General features: G+C 43.1%; 2 long non-coding RNA genes across 4 annotated transcripts in view; one reads left to right on the top strand and one right to left on the bottom strand.

Moving 5' to 3' along the window:
- Window positions 1-11,429, bottom strand: part of LOC135245288 (uncharacterized) — a 32,895-nt gene extending 21,466 nt beyond the window's left edge. For both annotated transcript variants that reach the window (XR_010327189.1, XR_010327188.1), the window contains exon 1: window positions 11,299-11,429. This is a non-coding gene — a long non-coding RNA (uncharacterized LOC135245288). The remainder of the gene's footprint in view (window positions 1-11,298) is intronic.
- Window positions 10,968-14,318, top strand: LOC135245279 (uncharacterized). 2 transcript variants are annotated; one of them, XR_010327185.1, is made up of 5 exons: window positions 10,968-11,484; window positions 12,143-12,335; window positions 12,499-12,582; window positions 12,872-13,062; window positions 13,306-14,318. It is a non-coding gene; the product is annotated as an uncharacterized LOC135245279 (long non-coding RNA). The 2 variants fall into 2 exon arrangements; XR_010327186.1 differs by having other exon boundaries at window positions 10,971-11,484; window positions 12,171-12,335.
- The last annotated feature ends 4,250 nt before the right edge of the window (window positions 14,319-18,568 follow it).

Raw genomic sequence — 18,568 nt, 5'->3', positions numbered from 1 at the left:
CGTGGATGGCACGAGGATTGTGTAATTACACTATGTTACAAATGGGGTGAAATCCATAAAGCCCAAATTGTTTATAGGTTTAAACAAATTCCGAAGAGGCACCAAATAGATCAATACAGTACAAGACATGGTTCGCAAAACTGACCATCATCTGTGTTGGAGTAAGTTCTCGTGCCCGTTTCCTCTTACACAGCCCTTTTGAAGAAGCATTCCACTTAACCTAATCATTCCCACTTGCCAGAATTTTTTTTTCTCTACTACTTGCAGAGTAACTGAAATTAATATCTGAAAATGCTTTGAATGTGCTGTTGGCTATTTGCGTTTCGCAGGCGAGATATTCGTAGTAAAGTTCGGATACTTTCAAGAGTACGGTCTTATGCTATAGGTACCCTTTATCGATTTTTTTAATTTAAATGAAATAAAGCGCACTAGCAGACAGTAGGCAAGCTTCCAGAGAAAAAAAGCACGGACCGCGACACGCGCCTGCAAGAAAAGAAAAACAAGCCCAGTAAAGAGGAGTTCTTTTGCAAGAGCCAAACAAAGCAATTATCCGCTAATGCACTCGCATGTTACATTTTACTTTAACATCTGTTTGAGGAGGACAGTTTGTTCTCAGGTCGGACTGTGCAGTTCGGCTCGAAATTTAGGTCATTAATTTGTAGCTGCCCTTTGTTTACATAAGGAGCATGGACAAAGGGGCAGCTGCAGAAGCATTTGGCTGCGCCGAAGGCAAGCGGGCTCAACATGCTGAAGTCCCTCTGCACCAGCTTGGGCTCCTGCTTTGCAGCTACCGCGCAGAAGTTCGCAGGAGCGCCCTGCCAAGCGGTGCGTGTCTGCGAGCCAGGGGAAGAGCACGCACGCGGATTCTGAGCGAGCGCGACGGCGGCACAGCAAAGAAACAGCCAATATCCCGCAAACAACGGGACCGTCCGTGTGAGCTGCTCTGTGTCCCACAAACAACAAAGCCATTGCTGCGAACTGTGAATGCAGACCCACACACAACAAAAACACCTCTAACGGGGCACGGAGTGGTCTGCTCTCTCCGAGCGAAGCGAACCAATCCTCTGTCCTCTCAAAAGCCTAATTCTAAAACTTTAAAAATGTTAAATTAGGCCCTTCCGTCATATTACTGTTTTCATCACTTTTCTATATTATGGGGGAGTTTGAATCAAAAAATAAAAAGATATCACAGCATCTTCTGACATGCCAGTTTACTGAAATAAAATAATGACACTGAAAGGAGGTGGAATGTAATCTAAAAAGAAATCAAGCTGAAGTCATAGGAAGGTAAGGGTGCTGAAGGGCAGATCAGACAGACTGTAAAACGGGATGGGATTTTGCTTTCTTCTCAGTGTTTGTCTCTTAAGTAGAGCATCAAGTGCACAGAGGGGCCTCATCTCCCCCTGAACAATGCTGCAGGCTGCAGACCCTGGCATCATGGAAGACAAGCTGTGTGTGTGTGTGTGTGTGTGTGCATGCGTGTGTGCATGTCTCTGTGTGTGTGTGTTTGTGTGTGTGTGTGTGTGCATATGTGTGCTGGGGTGGGGGGTAGGTTTTAGGGGCTCGCTTAGTATTTTCTTGTCCTCATCCTGGGAACAAAAACAAAAAGAGACATGACTCAAACTTCACTGCATCTCTGTGGGAGGAACCCCCAAACACAGACACACACGCACACATGCAGACACACGCACATACACGCACACACACACATACAAATAACACACAGATGCGCATACGCACGCCCACGTGCACAAACACACACACACACACACACACACACACAGTGTGGTGATTATTCAGACACTATGAGTTGCTTTCATGTGACAGTAGCCGACTAGGAAAAAGCAGGTTTTTCACAGAGGAGACCGAGCTGAACTTCACTGAGTTAATGTAACTCGAAGATCTACAATCCAAGTGTCAAGATTTATTCAGCTATGCTTCGGCTTATCCTGCCTGGCTGTTGGGTAAAAATCAGGGAAAAGGTGAAATAATAATTTAGAATTCTTCAACTTTTTAATTATCGTTTGGCTGGACTGGGTTTCTCTAATTAAGGTGTTCTCAAACGCAGTCCTGAGACCTCTTTGTGTGTGCTGGTCCCAAACATAATAGCAACGTCTGGACTGTAACAAGCTGTTAATTGTTGTTCACCAGACTCATTAAATATCTAATTAATTAAAGATGATTTACACTCTGATGATTTATCCTGTGACCACAAAATAAGTCAAATGAACACATGCTTTCATTTTCATTAATGTGATGCAAGGCAGATGATTCCTTTTGAAATAATGATATATTTTTAGATGAATAAGTTATTCTGTGTTAAAACGTAAAATAAAACATCTGAGAAGACCTTTAACATTTTTTGAACAACCCTAACTGAATAAGAGATTTAAAACCAGCTGACACAGTGGCCCCCTAGACTGTCTGACAACTCCCCTCCTACCATATGCTAATTGACAATACGTTGAAGCTGTTGATTGAATCGCACAAAGTTTTGGCTTGTTTGGGGGCGGGGAGGAACTGCAGTTTCTGAGAAATTCCCACACATTGCGGCGATTCATACAAATACACAATATATTATAAGACTAATAATAAAGCTAATTATGTGTTTTACCTCCAGCAAGCACACAGATTATCATTTATCATATAGCAGACGTGTATGAATTCAATACTTTTCAGTGCTTTCAGCACATAAGAGACTGAGGTAGTGACTGGCTGAATTGGGCCCTACTGTGTTTGCTGGTTTTTGATTGGTTGAATCGGGACCCACTGTGTATGCTGGTTTTTGACTGGCTGAATTGGGACGCACTGTATGCTGATTTTTGACTGGCTGAATTGAGACGCACTGTGTATTTGGGTTTTTGACTGGCTGAATCGGAACCCACTGTATATGCTGGTTTTTGATTGGCTGAAGCAGGAGGTCTAAAACTTGTGGGGACCCACTGTGTATGTTGGTGGGTCCCGATCTCTTGATATAAGCTATGGTTGTTTAAAACAGTTTTTCTTTTAAGATTGTGAATAATTTCTTGGTTAAACCTGCAGGCGCTGCAGCCCCCCAGGGCTCGAATGCAACACCCCTGTTTTGCGGAGCGGGTCGCTGGTATTTGGGCCACTGGCGGTAACAGATTTGATTGGTCGCCCTAATGAGCTGTGCTCCGGTGCTTGGCGCCCGTCAGAGACCTGCACGCCAAGGACGGGTGACGCAGGGCACCGTCTCTTTGAAAAGTGCAGAAAACGTTTACTGATTAAACATTGTACAGTTTCAAAGTGTTACAATGCCCATTTCTTTCGCTTCTGAAAAAGAAATGGACCAAGCAAAAAGCACCACTTGCAGGTGATTAGCGAGGTACACTTCTTATTACTTATTATATTGGAAACTTTTAAAATATGCCACATTCATACATCATGTATATCATATAGTTATGGTTTAAGAATTGCAGACATTAAAGTAAGAGTAATTGATATGTCTGTGGTACACACACATAATGCACACATGCTGATGTTCATTACTCTTGAGGAAAGAAATCCATAAAATGTTGAGCCTCACTCACTCACTCACTCACACACTCTCTTTCAGGCACTTTCTCTCTCTCACTCTCCCTTTCGCTCCCTCTCTCTCGCCGCTTTCCAGATTGCCTCAGACTGACGTCCGAAGAGGGAAGCATGACTGTCCCAAAAGTCTGTCTTATTCTGGTGTCTCCATGGAAACCCTGTAGTTCTTCAGCACAAAGCAAACCCATTTAATCAGGCTTATGAGCTAGTCAGATAGGGTTATTTTAGCAAAACTCTTCATATACATATTATATTTTAGAATAAAAAATTCTCTCTCTATTTCTGCTATTTGGAATTGCAGTCACAGTAGTAGGTCTGTCGTATTTATCAGGATTACGCACACCCCTGAACATCCCAGCCAGTCGGTAAGACTTATGTTATGGGCCATGTCCAGCATCACTGCACATGAACTTGACTATGAAAGAGGCATGAAACTGGAGTTCAGCTATCAGAGAGAGGACAGAAGGAGCATTGTGCATGTGTGTGTGTGTGTGTGTGTGTGTGTGTGCATGAGAGAGATACGCACACATTGGTCCATAAAGAAGGAGAGAGAGACAGAGAGAGAGAGGAGGGGAGGGAGCATGTGGTGGCACTGAGGAGTATGGTGTGAGATGGAAGCAAAGTGAAGAGGCAATCAAAGTAATCAGGAGCAGCATCCATACAGGAAGCCAGAGAAGCCAGTGGACGAGACATTGGACTGCCACAGAACCATGCATGTGCTTGCATGTGTATGTGTACATGGTGTATGTGTGTGTGTGTGTGTGTGTGTGAGAGCATGGTTTGACATCTGGCCCCATCTCCCCAGAATGACTCCCCTACACTTCTGCCTCTCCTGCACCCCCCTGTTATCATTACCTAAACCCCCCTTACCTCCCAGGCAGGCCAACAGCGTGAACAATACCAACACCCCCCCCCCCCCACTCCCCACTCCCCCCTCCCCCCAGCCAAAAACATATGGAGCTCATTTTAGGAGTCCGATGGGGAAAAGAGGAATATTCATACCGCCATCTGTTGGGCAGCGTGCGGACAAGCCGCCTTGAGTACAGAGGTGACTGTGGTGTTAGCTATGCTAACGCTAGGTTAGCTGATGTGCGTTAGCCTTGCCTGCTTCACCACAGTTTCGCTAACCCCAGGTTAGCTTTTGCATGCCAGTCCTGCCTACTTTATCACAGCTATGCTAACACCTGTCTTAGCAATGGCTGCTCATCATAAAACTTGTATGTATGTTGACCTCTCTAAGCTAGGGAATACCATGTCAAATTCTGAGACAGTCTGAAAATTTTTGTACCATTCACCATATGTTTTTGCAATTATATTATGTTGTTTTATATTTTTATTTATTTATTTATTTATTTATTTAGTTATTTAGTTATTTAGTTATTTAGTTATTTAGTTAGTTAGTTAGTTAGTTAGTTAGTTAGTTAGTTAGTTAGTTAGTTATTATTATTATTGGCAGGCGACTTCCAGGAAAGTTTTTTAAAGCATCTTTGTCCCCTGGATGCCCATGTAAAGTATGGCCATAGCTGCTCCTGGCTTCATTTCCATCCGCATTTGAATTTCATGCAGATTTGGCCGGGAAAACAAGGAAGTGGATGCCTGACACCCTCCAAAACCACTTCCTGCATTCAGCCTTGCTTCTGAATGGAGCAGCTAGCCTGGTGCTCAGCTACACTGCAGTCCTGAGATGTAACAGACAGCCCAGCCAGCTCAGGCTAAAGCACTTTAACCCCCTATTCCAGTAAATCACTGTGAGTCTCATCCTTAGTATCTAGCCTTTTATCGTATGTATTTTATTTATCTTATTATGTATTTTATTTGTTATCTATTTTATTATTTTGTTGGTGTATTTTTATATATCCCCCTTCCACCCATGTTGGTGTACAGCTAAGTCCAAGAGGACCCTGCTAACACTATAATATCCACAGACAAAGCCATCTACACCTTCAGCACCTGCTTTGGGTAGCCTCATTCGGAAGAACCTTACGGAAGATGGACCAAAATACTCCTGGTGAACCAGGTCATTCAGAAAAGATCCGCACTCAGCATCTTTAGCTTTTAGAGGAGGCTAAAAGATTAAAATATTTCAGCATAGTGCCTTCAGCCCTTGGCAGCCGAAATTATTTTATGAACTGAAGGCAATCTTATAGACCCTACTATCAAACCATCACCACAGCTGGTACAAGCTAATTAGCAGTGAAGTACCATTCAGAACCTTTTGTCTTCAGATTGGATTATCACCGTCATTATTGTATAAACATTAGGCACATTATCTATAAAAAAAGAAGTATAATAATGATAAATCATAATAATAAAGATGTCATGACCACATTTAAAACGACGAGTATCTGCTGGTGGATACAAACAGCGCAGTATGCAGTCTGAAAATCAGCTTCCCGAACCTGTCAACCATACGATCGCATTCCGTGTCACTCCAGAGTGTTCCAGGGCATTCCGAAGCGTTGTCAACGTTGTGGGTTTAACACCCTGCTAGGACTCCTGTTTTCACCTGTTCTTATTCCCACCCTGGGCATTCCAACCCCATCCTGAGCAAATATTTAAAGTGAAAACAATCTTGGGGTGCAGTAAACAGCACTTTGGGGTGGGGGGGGGATGAGTGTTGCTGCTGCATCTGTCCATGTGGGGGCGGGGGTGGAGAAGAGGATTTTTTTTGGGGGGGGGGGGGCAGAGACAGCTGCAGAACGAGCCTGGACAAGGCTGGCGGTAACACCTGTCAGTACTGTAGGAACAGAGGGAGCAAATGGCCCAGCTGGCCACGCCTCCCCCCCACTCCACTCGCCTCTTCAGTGTTTTTCGGCCACACCCCTCTGTTCTGCACTCCCAGGGTTCTGGATTGACACAGAATTTTCCCGGGTCTGTCTCTCTCTCAGAGACTCTCAGATTGAATAATATCAAGCAGATTGTATTTATCCAGGTACTGCAGGTCAACTGAGAACTCAGTTCCAAATCTGAGCGGGTAGGAAGTCCAGCCAATCAGATGCAGGATGGGTGGTTTGCGTGGCCAGATTTGTGGGAAAGCCACTTTTGTGGGAATTTGACCAGCACACTGGGGTTAACAAAAAAGTGCCACAGGATCTTGTTCTCGCGAGACTTGTGAAACTGGTCATTGAAATAAATTAAACCGTTAGAAAATGAAAATCTTGGTGTCCATTACAAATACGAAAGATGCCTCAAATGGATTTCAGTCTTTCACTGTGTGTTTGAACACCGCTGACAATTTCAGCACGGGACCCCCCTCAAACAAATGCTCCGTTTCTCTCGTCCCCAAAGGTCATAACATCTCTAAAATTATCCACCCTCAAACACAACAGAAGTGCATCCCCTGAGCATGACATTATCGTGGATTACATCGCGTCTTCGGTTCAGAAAACACCGCGTGCCTTCAAACTCTGTCAGACGCTCACCCGAATACTGCGTGTACCCGCGCGTTTGGATTCGCTTGTGAATCGAACTACAGTCGGCGCTCTAATGCTATCTGAGGGCTTATTGTGAGCTGAAAAGAGCCGTGTGAATTTGTTCTCACAGAGTAAAATATTCACCGCGGGGCGATCGGCGCCGAAGGGGAGTTGCCTTCCGGGCCTTTCCATTGGCTCTGGCGGTTGTCAAGCTGTGCGGCGCGCTGGTAGCTACCCCTTGGCTGATTCCGCCAACAAAGGCTGTGGCCGCTCCGCCGCCAGAGCCAGCTTACCACCCAGGCGCTTATGGGACACCGTCCGCAACAGATGTCCTTTTGTGCGCCACGAGGAGAGGGGCAGCCATTGGACGTGCTCCTCCAGCAGCCCGCGCTCACAAGCCGCGCGCGGCTCCCCGAGAAACACGGCGAATATTTCTATTCATCGGGCCGCGAATGAAAATGTGAAATGAGCCCCTTTCGCCTGCTGCCCCACGCTGTCTGGGACCCCCCCCCCTCCTCCCCTCCTCCCCCCACAAATCTTTATTCTGCAGTCTGCCCCCCCCCCAACCACTCTCAAAACTCATTGCCTATACCACCAGCCAAACAACCCCCCTCCCCCCCCCACCACACACACACACAGATACACCCCCCCCCACACCCTTTCAGATACACATACACTTACCCACATCCTATTACCCGCGCGCACACATCACTACACACACACACACACACACTGCGATCCTTATATGCATATGCATGCACACACACGCGCACACACGTACAAAATACACACACACAATGCGGCCCCCATATGTGCATCCACGCACACACACACACACACACACACGGACGCACAAACACCGGCCCTCCACTGTTCCTGTTAGCCCCCCAGCTGCCACCCCCTGCCCCCCCCCCCACCCCACCCCACCACCCCCCCCACCCCCCAGCAGGGGGGAGGTCAGAGGTCAGGCAGGCGGCGCAGCAGACCGTGCAGCTGCCACGCTTCTCAGGGGCAGCAGCCGCAGCGGCAACAGCAGCGGCCGCAACATCTGCTGGACTGGGGGCGGGGCCTGGGAGCCGTGGGCGGGGCCATGGCAGCGGTGGGCGGGGCCACGGGAGCGGTCGGCCCAGCTGCCCGCGCTGATGGCCCCAACACATGTGGCGGCCAGACCACCGGGTCAGAAAGAGCTCCTTTGTGTGTCTGGGCCCTGGATACCCAAGCGCTGATGCATTAATAATGACCCCTCTTTCTCTCTGTCTGTGCTCACACCGCTATGAGAGAGAGGCTCGCCTGGGCAGCATCTGCACGTACACGCCATGAAAAATCAACACTGACAAAGCATGTTTTACACTAACTGAGCTCTGTTAGACTGATAGAGTATGTTTTACACAAACACAGTACCTGTAAGACTATGTTTTACACTTACAGAATACGTTAGACTGTTAGAGTATATTTTACACTGACAAAGCATGTTTTACACTAACTGAGTACTGTTAGACTGATAGAGTGTTTTACACAAACAAAGTACCTGTAAGACTATGTTTTACACTTACAGAATACGTTAGAGACTGTTAGAGTATATTTTACACTAACAAAGCACGTGTTAAACAGATAGTGTATGTTTTAAACTAACAGAGAACATGTTAGACTGTTTGAGCATGTTTTACACTAACAGAGTACATGTAGACAGGTAGTGTATGTTTTAAACTAACAGAGAACATGTTAGACTGTTTGAGTACGTTTTACACTAACAAAGTACACATTAGACTGATAAAGTATGTTTTACACTAACAGAGTAAATGTTAGACTGATAGGGCACGTTTAACACTAACACAGTACATTTTACAGTGATAGAGCACACTTTACACCGATAAAGTATACTAGTACTGTGAATGTGAGAAGCTCTCCCAGATGTGTCCCATGGAATGGGACGTTTCATGCCCTTTCTACACCCTGGTTTCCACTTCTACCCGGACACCTTCTTTGACGATACCCCTTTGACCTTTCACCTTTGACCCTTCAGCATTAAACGAGAGTGGGAATTCTCTGATTATTGCAGCAAAGCACAGGGCAAGAGGTGCTACCTGCAAGATGGTACCTAATGCTAAACAGATTTTAGATTTCTCCAGTTTGGTAAAATCTATGTGATCCCCCATTCATCCAATCAAAAACACTATCAAGGGAATGCAAGAATACATTATGAGAGTCATAACTGATGAAACAAAACCCTGGACTTCTCTTCCTTTGTGAAAATGTGTCACACGTGCACTTTATAGCCTTCTTTGAGAAGAGCCAACAGGTGACAACATCTGACAGAACACAGCTGTTCACGCATGTGCGCGCGCGCGCGTGTGTGTGTGTGTGTGTATGTGCTTTCGTGAGTACGTGTGTGCACATGAGTTTGTGTGCATGTGTGTGTATATCTGTATGTGTATGTGTTTGAGTGTTTGTGTGTGTGTGCGGGGAGGGGGGGAGGGGGTTGCATGTTACCCAGAGTGCCACTTCAGTTTTGCATGTGAAACACACACACAGGGCTCTTTCTAAGAACTGAGCATCACACACTGCTAAACTCTGACAGACACCAGTTAGACATTTGCTACAACAGAGAGATATGTGCAGCCACCAGTGTCATCAATCTATAATGGTTTCATTCATAAATACTAAGTTGTCAAACTCCCTTTGACAGGATTCACAGAAATGGGTCCAAAATATATTTTCACCAAATATCCGAAAGATCAGTATTATGTCATCATTTCCCAGGTTGTCAAAGCTCACGTAAATTATGGAATACAGCAAATGCATTTACATTCATTCACTTTCCCGGGACAAGACATGGAGCAAATCTTATCTGTCTTTATATTATTATTATTTTTTTACATTTCACCAGCAGCTGAAACTAAGACTTTTGTCAAAAGCATTCCATCAATCATCACAGCAGAATGTTCCACAATTTGAGAATAATGAATACGTGTGTGTTGCTCCTAAGAAACTAGGATTGGCCAAATGCAGGGGAGAAATCACTCACTGGCTCAATACAGAGCAACTTTTAATTTATTAAGTACAGCAGTTTATGTATTGTACTTTGGGAATGATAGATGCATATGCATTATAGTTTGAGAATGATAGATTCTGTCATTTATGTGTTACAGTTTGAGAATGATAGTGGCTTATGTGTTAGATTGAGTATGATGGACTCTGTTGTTTATGCGTTACATTTTGAGATTGATAGATTAATTTGTTTATGTTGTTTTCAACTGACAGTTTCCGTATTTTATATGTTACCGTTTGAGAATGATAGATGCAGCCATTTATGTCTTACAGTTTCAGAATGATAGTTTCATTCTTTTATGTGTTACAGTATGAGAAGGACTATTACAGCTAAATGCGGTTGGAATCTTTTTTTAATCCAAGGACAGTCTTTTTTTTCTCCAGAGGTCTGACTCACTCTCATTGTTTGACTGGCTAAAACAACTTCATAAACGTCTCTATTTATATTTGTCAAGTAAGAGACTACATAAGACAGCTTTACATAACCACAGAAGGCAGTCTGACAAAACACAATCAAACAAGCACATACATAAATAGCATTACCTGTGATCTGATTATTAAAAAGGCACAACAGACGTGATAATGACTACATTTTATCTAGATAATGTATTATTTTACAGTTCATATATAATGACTTCTTAATATAAAAATAATGATAATGCATCACCAATTTTAATGATAACAGGCAGCGTATCCGTGGTTCCGGACGTATAATTTCATCTACTATCTGTATACTAGTGTGAGGTTTCCCTCTAGTGTTCAAAATATTAACTGCACCGACGAGAAATAACCATTAAACAAATTGAACTAATGAGCCGGTGTAAGGGGAGCCCCCCAACCCCATTAAAGTAAATTCAAGTTATCAATTGATTTCACCTTTAAAATCATCAGCAGTTCTTGGAAATGCCCAGATGAGGTTTTAATTGAGGTTTTCAGTATATAGCTATTTTGCTTTGTCAATAAAGGCCGTTGCAATGACGTTCATCTGAAAACGTGATCCTAGGCCTACAGCCTGTATTCTTTTCATGGATAGGCCTATATATTATCATATAATATTGAATGTCCAATCGTGCTATTTTCAGTAATCATATATATATATATATATAGAAATACATACAACGTGTGATACTTTCCAATATCAATTATTTATCCGCTTCACAACAAATTCAGTTGGCTACATTCAATATAATTACGTACAAATTTCTGTTGATTTAACATGGTGAAATAGTACGGCTTGGTCAAATTAATGTTGTTCGGTTTGTTGTGTTAGCTGATAGTAGCCTACCTGGTACCTGTTTCTTGGTGACACCTGTTCTTGGTTACATGGATGAAGGCCGGGTCGGGTTGCTTGTGCAGGTAACTCAAGAAGAGGACGTTCCGCTGAATCATTCTTCGCGCACAGGGCTGCGAGTTCGGATTCCGGCATAGACTGACCTCACCTGGCCATAACTTTATGCACGCGGACGCGCAGGTAAGCCCTGTTCGTGTGAGAAACTATAGACGGATAACTGATCATAAGAGAGTAACTGGGATGACCCTTATGGGACAGGAAGCAGTAACGTTTTGAAAATGTCAAGTTTCACATTTCAGTTTTTTTTATATTTTCCAGTTCACAGTCATTTGCTTTCCTTTGGCGTGTAGTCGCGTCAGATACATGTTCCGTGTGCACTGGACGGAATTTGAAACATACTTGGAGTACTACAATACATAAACCCGAGACTACAGGTTCGGAAACCGCAGCTCGATTCACATCGTTTTGTAATGTGAGGTCATGCTCTGGTTTCCCATTTAAATGCTGTACAACAGTGCCCTCGTGTGTACAACGTCAGATGTACACGCACATTTTAGTTATTCATGAAGGAACAACCAACTAGTATCTTGTTCCTCTTCATTATTTGGTGTAACTGCAGATTATGTCGTGGATTTTGGGACAATTCAGGGTCGCAGTTTATTTTGAAAGGCCTGTTGCCCTTTTTTGAATTAGTCAGAAATAAAATTACTACTTGTAATCTAAATATATATATTTTTAAATATCATAAACAAACATTAAGGAGGATAGAAACTGCAAGGAGTCAAAATCCCCCAAATATATTACAATTAATTCTGATGTTTTTTTACTATTTTGACAGTGCAAATTAGCTTATTGGTCTTCCACAGGACAACCATAGAGTGTGAGGAGTCTTCAGCAGTCAGTGCATTGTGGGAGGAGTCTTCACCAAGTGGGAGAAGTTTATTCTTCAGAAGGATGGCAGGACCTGGCATTGCTCTGAGATTACATGCGTTTAAAGAGCCCTCATGTCCCAACGCAGCTGCACCAAATAGGTGGGTTTGCCGGGTATTTTACACTATATGAATGTTTCAGTGGGCCAGTTCAGTATAGGAGAATACGAATTTTCCGCACACCCAATGCATGACCATATTAAAAGGCATTTCTGGAATACTTAGCCCCTTTCTGGACTACATTAACACCTGGTCCCAATTACAGAGTCACGCGTCAGGGGAGGGACACGCTTGGCCTGTATCCAGGACAACTGGGACGGGTCCATGTGGCTCCTTCATCCAATCACAGGTGAACAAAAATGGGGGGAGGGAAACAATATAGTGGAGTATTACTGGCTTGTATTTGGCTTTATTACTGAGCATTCTAATACACTGTCAGCTGTCAGAGAGTGGAAAAGCTCTTGGTGTGTGCGTATATGTGTTCTTATAGTACACCCAAGGTCTTCTGCCTCTAAAAGAGACATTATGGTTTGAACATCAGTATTTCCTGATCAATCAGAAAAAATTTAACCCGATTTGTACCAATCAATTGCCAGGTTTCATTACCCACAATGCCCGTGTGTGTCTTGGTTTGGCAGAGTGAGGTTTGCCAGCGTGGAGTTTCGCTCCGGTGCTCTGCAGGAGAACCGTGAGGAGCGCTACCCAGAATCCTTTGATCTGCAGACGCTGCGTGCTCTCCAGCTTGCCCGTGAGACCAGCGGCAGCCCGCATGGACGAAGTACCGCCACCAGCCACCAGGCGGCGTTTGGCTCCCTGTCCTGCCTCTACCGTAGGTCCTCTCTGGCCATGTTCTAGATCAGTGTTTCTCAAGCTACTGTTCTATATCAATTTCAGTTCAGGTCGCTAGTTTTAATGAGATTTATCATTCATATTATTTTAATTAAAACATAATAACTTGTCTTTTGCTAAAATAACTCTAATTGCAAAACAAAATAGCTTTAAAATAAGGAGTACAATAAAACAATACATGCCAGCACTTCTCAGATGGGTTTTGTGACGTCTGCTTCAACAGCTCCGGGTGACAGAAAATTCACACCAGTCTCACATCCAGGGCCTCTGAAACGTACGGATCCATCTGCAATACGAAAGCAGCCTGCAGAGGGCGCTTTCTGAACAGCCTATTTGAGTGCATTTTCTACATACAATACAGTCACACGGCTTGATACTGTATTTTCTGAAGCAATTTGTGGTTAAATACTTTGTTCAGGGATACAACGGCAGTGCCCCAGCTGGGAATCAAACCCACAACCTCAAGCCCAGTTCCTTAACCACTCAACTCTTCCACCACCCAGTCATAACAAACAATTAAAACGCTAAAATATCTGATGTACTGTGATTGGTTAACCCATCTGGAATGTTGACACTGAAATACTGTTGTTTCTGTTTCTAGTGCCATGTTATAACCTTGGTAACTGTGGTGAACACATCAAGACAGGTACAAAGCAGTTTCAAAGTTAGACACTTTTATTTTCTGGGCTTTAGTTTGGGTAATTAAATGTCCATGTATCCGAGAGACCCGAACCATACCATCAGATTCAATGTGGAAGATGAAAAGTACAATAAATTCTTAAAAGGCAAACATGCAACCGTCTCCAGAATCACCTTACTGAACCCTGTATATAACAGCACTGAGAGCAACAGAATGTCCAAACACATCGATACGCACGCACGCACACACTAGAATAAGACCGGTCTACAACTCTGCTCCTGGAGATCTGGTTTTCATCGTAACTCAGCACTTGAGTTAAATTAAAGCAAGACACCACACAGGCAACTCACCAGATCTAGGTTTCTGAATCTGAACTAGTTGCTCATTTTCAAATTAGCAGACTCTGTGGCTCCCCAGGACTAGGGTTGCAGACCACAAATTTATCCCTGACTTCTTTTAACCTGTTGTTCTGTCTTCCGACACCAAGGGGGCGATGCAGAACTTTTGGAATTAATCATTCAGCAGCTGCAGGGGTGTTCAATCTTTTCCAAAAAAAAAAAAAATGTTGATGGGGGTCCAGGCTTTTGTTAAAGCCAGGTATTACGATACTTGATTCAACTAATGAATTAAAATGGTCTTCAACATAGACCTTAACTGTTAGCTAAATCAAGCCTTATAGTGCTGAGCTTCAGCAAAAACCTGCATCCAAACTAACCATTTTCAGACAAATTTGGGCACCCCTTTAGAGACTTGCTCCAATAAGCTCTTAAATCGGACCTTATTTGTGTAACTGGTTTTGCTCCTTTGACTGGTGACTGTTGATTACTGCAGTTAGAGAGCCAACAGTGCCACCTAGTGGATAAGAACCGAAATACAGGTTAAAGGTTTCCCAGGTTACATGTTCAGGAAAAACTCATGATCCAAACTGACACAGATCATAAACAGAGCAGCGATGTAGTACAGTAGACTAGACTGAGGCCAAGCTTAAACATTTGTGCAAATATGCATTAGTATGACAAACAACTCAAACAAAGCATGGTGGCACAAATGAACAATTAATTGTAAAGGCAGCCCCACCCTCCCAAGTTTAATTTAATGTTAAGATAAAATGAGGAAAATAACTGTATGAAAATGAGTCAATTCAAACAGAAGGCTTTGACTCCAGACCCAGGTGTTGGTTTTTTGTTGTTGGTCTGACCCAGTACATTCCGGAAGCACAAAAAAAAAAAAACTGTAGAAACAACAGAGCTGGTTGCACAGTTTGCTGTTGTGGATAAACTCAACTGAGCTTCCAGCTGCTAGCAGAAACCACCAGACCCTTAGGTGTCTGGGCCTCTATTTAATCCCATCACCATCTGCGCCATTCGTTCTTAACGCCGAGGGACACATTAACTCAGACTCCCTTCAGCACACCGGTCTGTTGAAATTATGGCATTTTATATTAAACCTAGTTCAGCAGCCAATATAAGACTGATGAGTTCCCCCCACCCACCCAAAAAAAGTTCAAATGCTAACAAAAAGACTGCTCTGTTGACATCAGAACTGTTATAAATTCAAATCACCGTTTAATAACAGAATTATGAGCTGGTTCACCATATCCAGCTCATCGCTGAGCTCTGAATCAGGGAAACCACTGCAGAAGTCAGCAGACGCTTCAACTCAGCAGTTCATGCTGAACAGAATTTCTTCCCGAAAACGTTCTAGAACCATCTCGTGGCTGATCGGAACTGGCAAAAAGACAAAACAAAAACAAGTGCTTTCTTAATCTCTCTACAGGCAAGAGCTGAGTGCATTGTGGGTCGATGAAGTGCCCTGGAGTGTTGGCATGGTTACATATCAGAATGGGGTCCAAAAAGTTGATGTCAAGAGCGTTCAGTGGTTTCGTAGCAGGGAAAATGAACAAGGAATGGAACAAAACAAAAAATAAAAACTTTGAAACCTCAACATATATGATATACATATATGAACCACAGGTGTACATGCAAAGACAGAATACATTCCACAGCATTTTGAATCACAGGGCAATGGTCTAAAGTCTAAAATGACTGCATGTCCACTGAGCTGATAAATAAGTTAAAAGGGAGTCCAGGAAAAAAATGATTTTTTTTTAAAAAAGCTAGCCATCTAATTTGGCATTGATTATTTATTAAACCTAACAAATCGCTAAGCAGCTACACGTTTACTGGCTCAAAAAAGTCACCTCACAGACCCAAAAGACTCTGAAGGAGGTTTGCTTCAGGACTAGCAAGTGCAGAATTAACATATAAAAGTAACTACAGCATGATGATCTTAAACTCTCCAATGAGGAAGTAATCCGGTACAGAGCATTTGGCAAGAAATCACAAGGGAGAAACCAAGTTACAAATGCATCACAGGACACCTCAAGCAGGACTAAAGACCTACAGGGAGACAAACTCAATTAGCTAAATTTTCTAATCAAGTTCGGTCGAATTAGTAAGCAGATCCACCTACAGTGGGAGATAATGTATAATATAGTGGCTTGTAATGAGCTGTACTGTGATTCATTCCGAGTTCCAACTCAATACAGATTTAATGGCGGGTGCATTTTGAAAGGCACTGCATTTGATGCATTCTGAATGCTAACACTGCCCTTTTTGTGCGATGAAAAATTAACTGCACTTAAGTAAATGTTAAACACCTGTGTCAGGGGACATGACACACTATATGACCAAAAGCATCTGGACACCCCTTGGATGGGGCTGTATTTCATGGTTTGGGCTAGGCCTCTAAGTTCCAGTGAAGGCAAATCTTAATGCTGCAGCATACATACTAGATGATTCTGTGCTTCCCCATCAGTTTGGGGAAGACCCTTTCCTGTTTCAGCATGACAACGCCCCGGGCACACAGCGAGTTCTACATAGAAATGGTTTTTTTTTTAGAACAGTGTAGGAGAACTTAACTGGCCTGCACAGAGCCCTGGCCTCAACCCCATCCAACACCTTTGGGATCAATTGGAAAGCCAACTGTGAGCCAGGCCTAACCGCCCAATCAAGTGGCTGACCTCACTAATGCTCTTCTGGCTGAAAGGAAGCAAATCCCTGCAGCAATGCTCCAACATCTAGTATAAAGCCCTCCCAGAAGAATGGAGGTTGCTATAGCAGCAAAGGGTGGAACCAAATCCATATTAATGCCCATAATAATTTTGGATGAGATGTTGGATGTCAGGCGTCCACAAACTTTTGGCCACGTAGTGCTTCTGGTAAGGTAAATGCATATGGCTCTGCAGCTGAATCCATACGCGCTAGAACAAAGGTCTATCTTTCCTTGAGGGCTAGAAGGCATGAGGAACACACACACCAGAATTAAAGTGTGTACATGAGCATGTATAACCAGCATCCATCATTGATGATACTCTGACCTAAGCTTTTATTATCCTTTTTTTCACCTTTGCCTGCATTCATTGTGTAAGGCTTAAGAAATGACACATGGTCCATATGTATAAATATGCTGTCAATAAAAATCAACATCTGCACCCCTGGAGTCTTTTTGGATAAAGTTCAACCTTTTCTCTTCACAAATATAAAGAAAAAATTTAGAACACTGCAGAACCAAAGCAGAAAAACTCATCCGTAACCCGGTGAAAAAGCAGCAAATTGATCAATATACAAAATACAGAATGGTAGGAATTATGTCTTCTATGCCAGAGTATTGCCTACAATAAATAACAAATACACCAATGATTACCAGTTTCATATAGACAAGTACTTTTATGCAAACGTCATGCAATATACGCAAAATGAGTATAAAACCGCCATTTAACCATTTAATTATGTAAAATGTCATATATTTTGACAGACGTTACAGAGTAAAATATCTTAGCGATGTCTCCGCTTACACACATCCACATGGGGACAGCCGGTGAAGAAGGGCCATTCTAGAAACAGGTTTATCCGGCTGCTGTTAACCGTTTTCATTTTTTTGGTTTCTCGTCATGTCGTATAACAGAATACAGACCGATGCTGAGCGTGCTGGATCGGCTCCACTGATTTCTGAAGTCACAGTCTCTGGAAGAACATCCAGAGACACTGGCAGCCAAATGCAGGACGATACACCGTTTCAGCAGCTAGGCCAGGCAATCGGCAATCAATGCAACTCCGGCACCGCAGTTCAGTCTAACTTCATAACACATTCAGAATCTGCAAATCAAGAGAATCGAGATGCGTGGTGTTTTATTTAAACTACATCCAACGCCAAATCTTCCACAGAGCCTCCAGTCTTAGGCTAGAGCACAAAACCATCGCATCTTAAGCTACGCATTTGTTCCGATTAGTTTTTGATTAAAAGAAAAAAAAAAAAAACATTCTGAAGAAAAGTACAGTGGTCTTTATTAAACAAACTCCACACTGAAATTAAATATGTACTTCAATATATTAAAAACAGCTCTGTTTCTTTGGAAATTGTAACATTAGACTCCTTATGAATCTGCATATTTAAAAAAGGACAGCTCCATTCTATAGTTCAACATGTTGTACTGTATGTTTAGTTCTTACAATCAATAGCCAGAGGAGGCTGACGTGCAAAGTTTACTGTAAATGAAGGGTGGGAGACCCAAAGCTCTGGAAGGCCACATCCGTTTCAGGATTTCTTCCAACTTCTGCTCTTAATTAAATAATTAGCTCGTTTGCACTCAACTGACATTTTTAGCTTTCAAATGACAGCTGAAGGATTGTTCTTCCGTCCCTTTATGAAACGTTTTACAGTAGTTTAATAGTAGGAGTAATCTGCCAGTGATGATGCTAGCTAAAGAGTTCATTCAACCAGACATAAAGAACTGGCGAGAAATGAATGTGGTATGAAGTCCACAGAGAGGAGGCCAGGTCTCTAC

This window comes from Anguilla rostrata, chromosome 2, assembly GCF_018555375.3.
Source record: "Anguilla rostrata isolate EN2019 chromosome 2, ASM1855537v3, whole genome shotgun sequence".
Classification (NCBI taxonomy): Eukaryota; Metazoa; Chordata; class Actinopteri; order Anguilliformes; family Anguillidae; genus Anguilla; species Anguilla rostrata.
The sequence above is the reverse complement of the archived record's forward strand: the minus strand, read 5'-3'. Positions and strand labels throughout refer to the sequence as shown.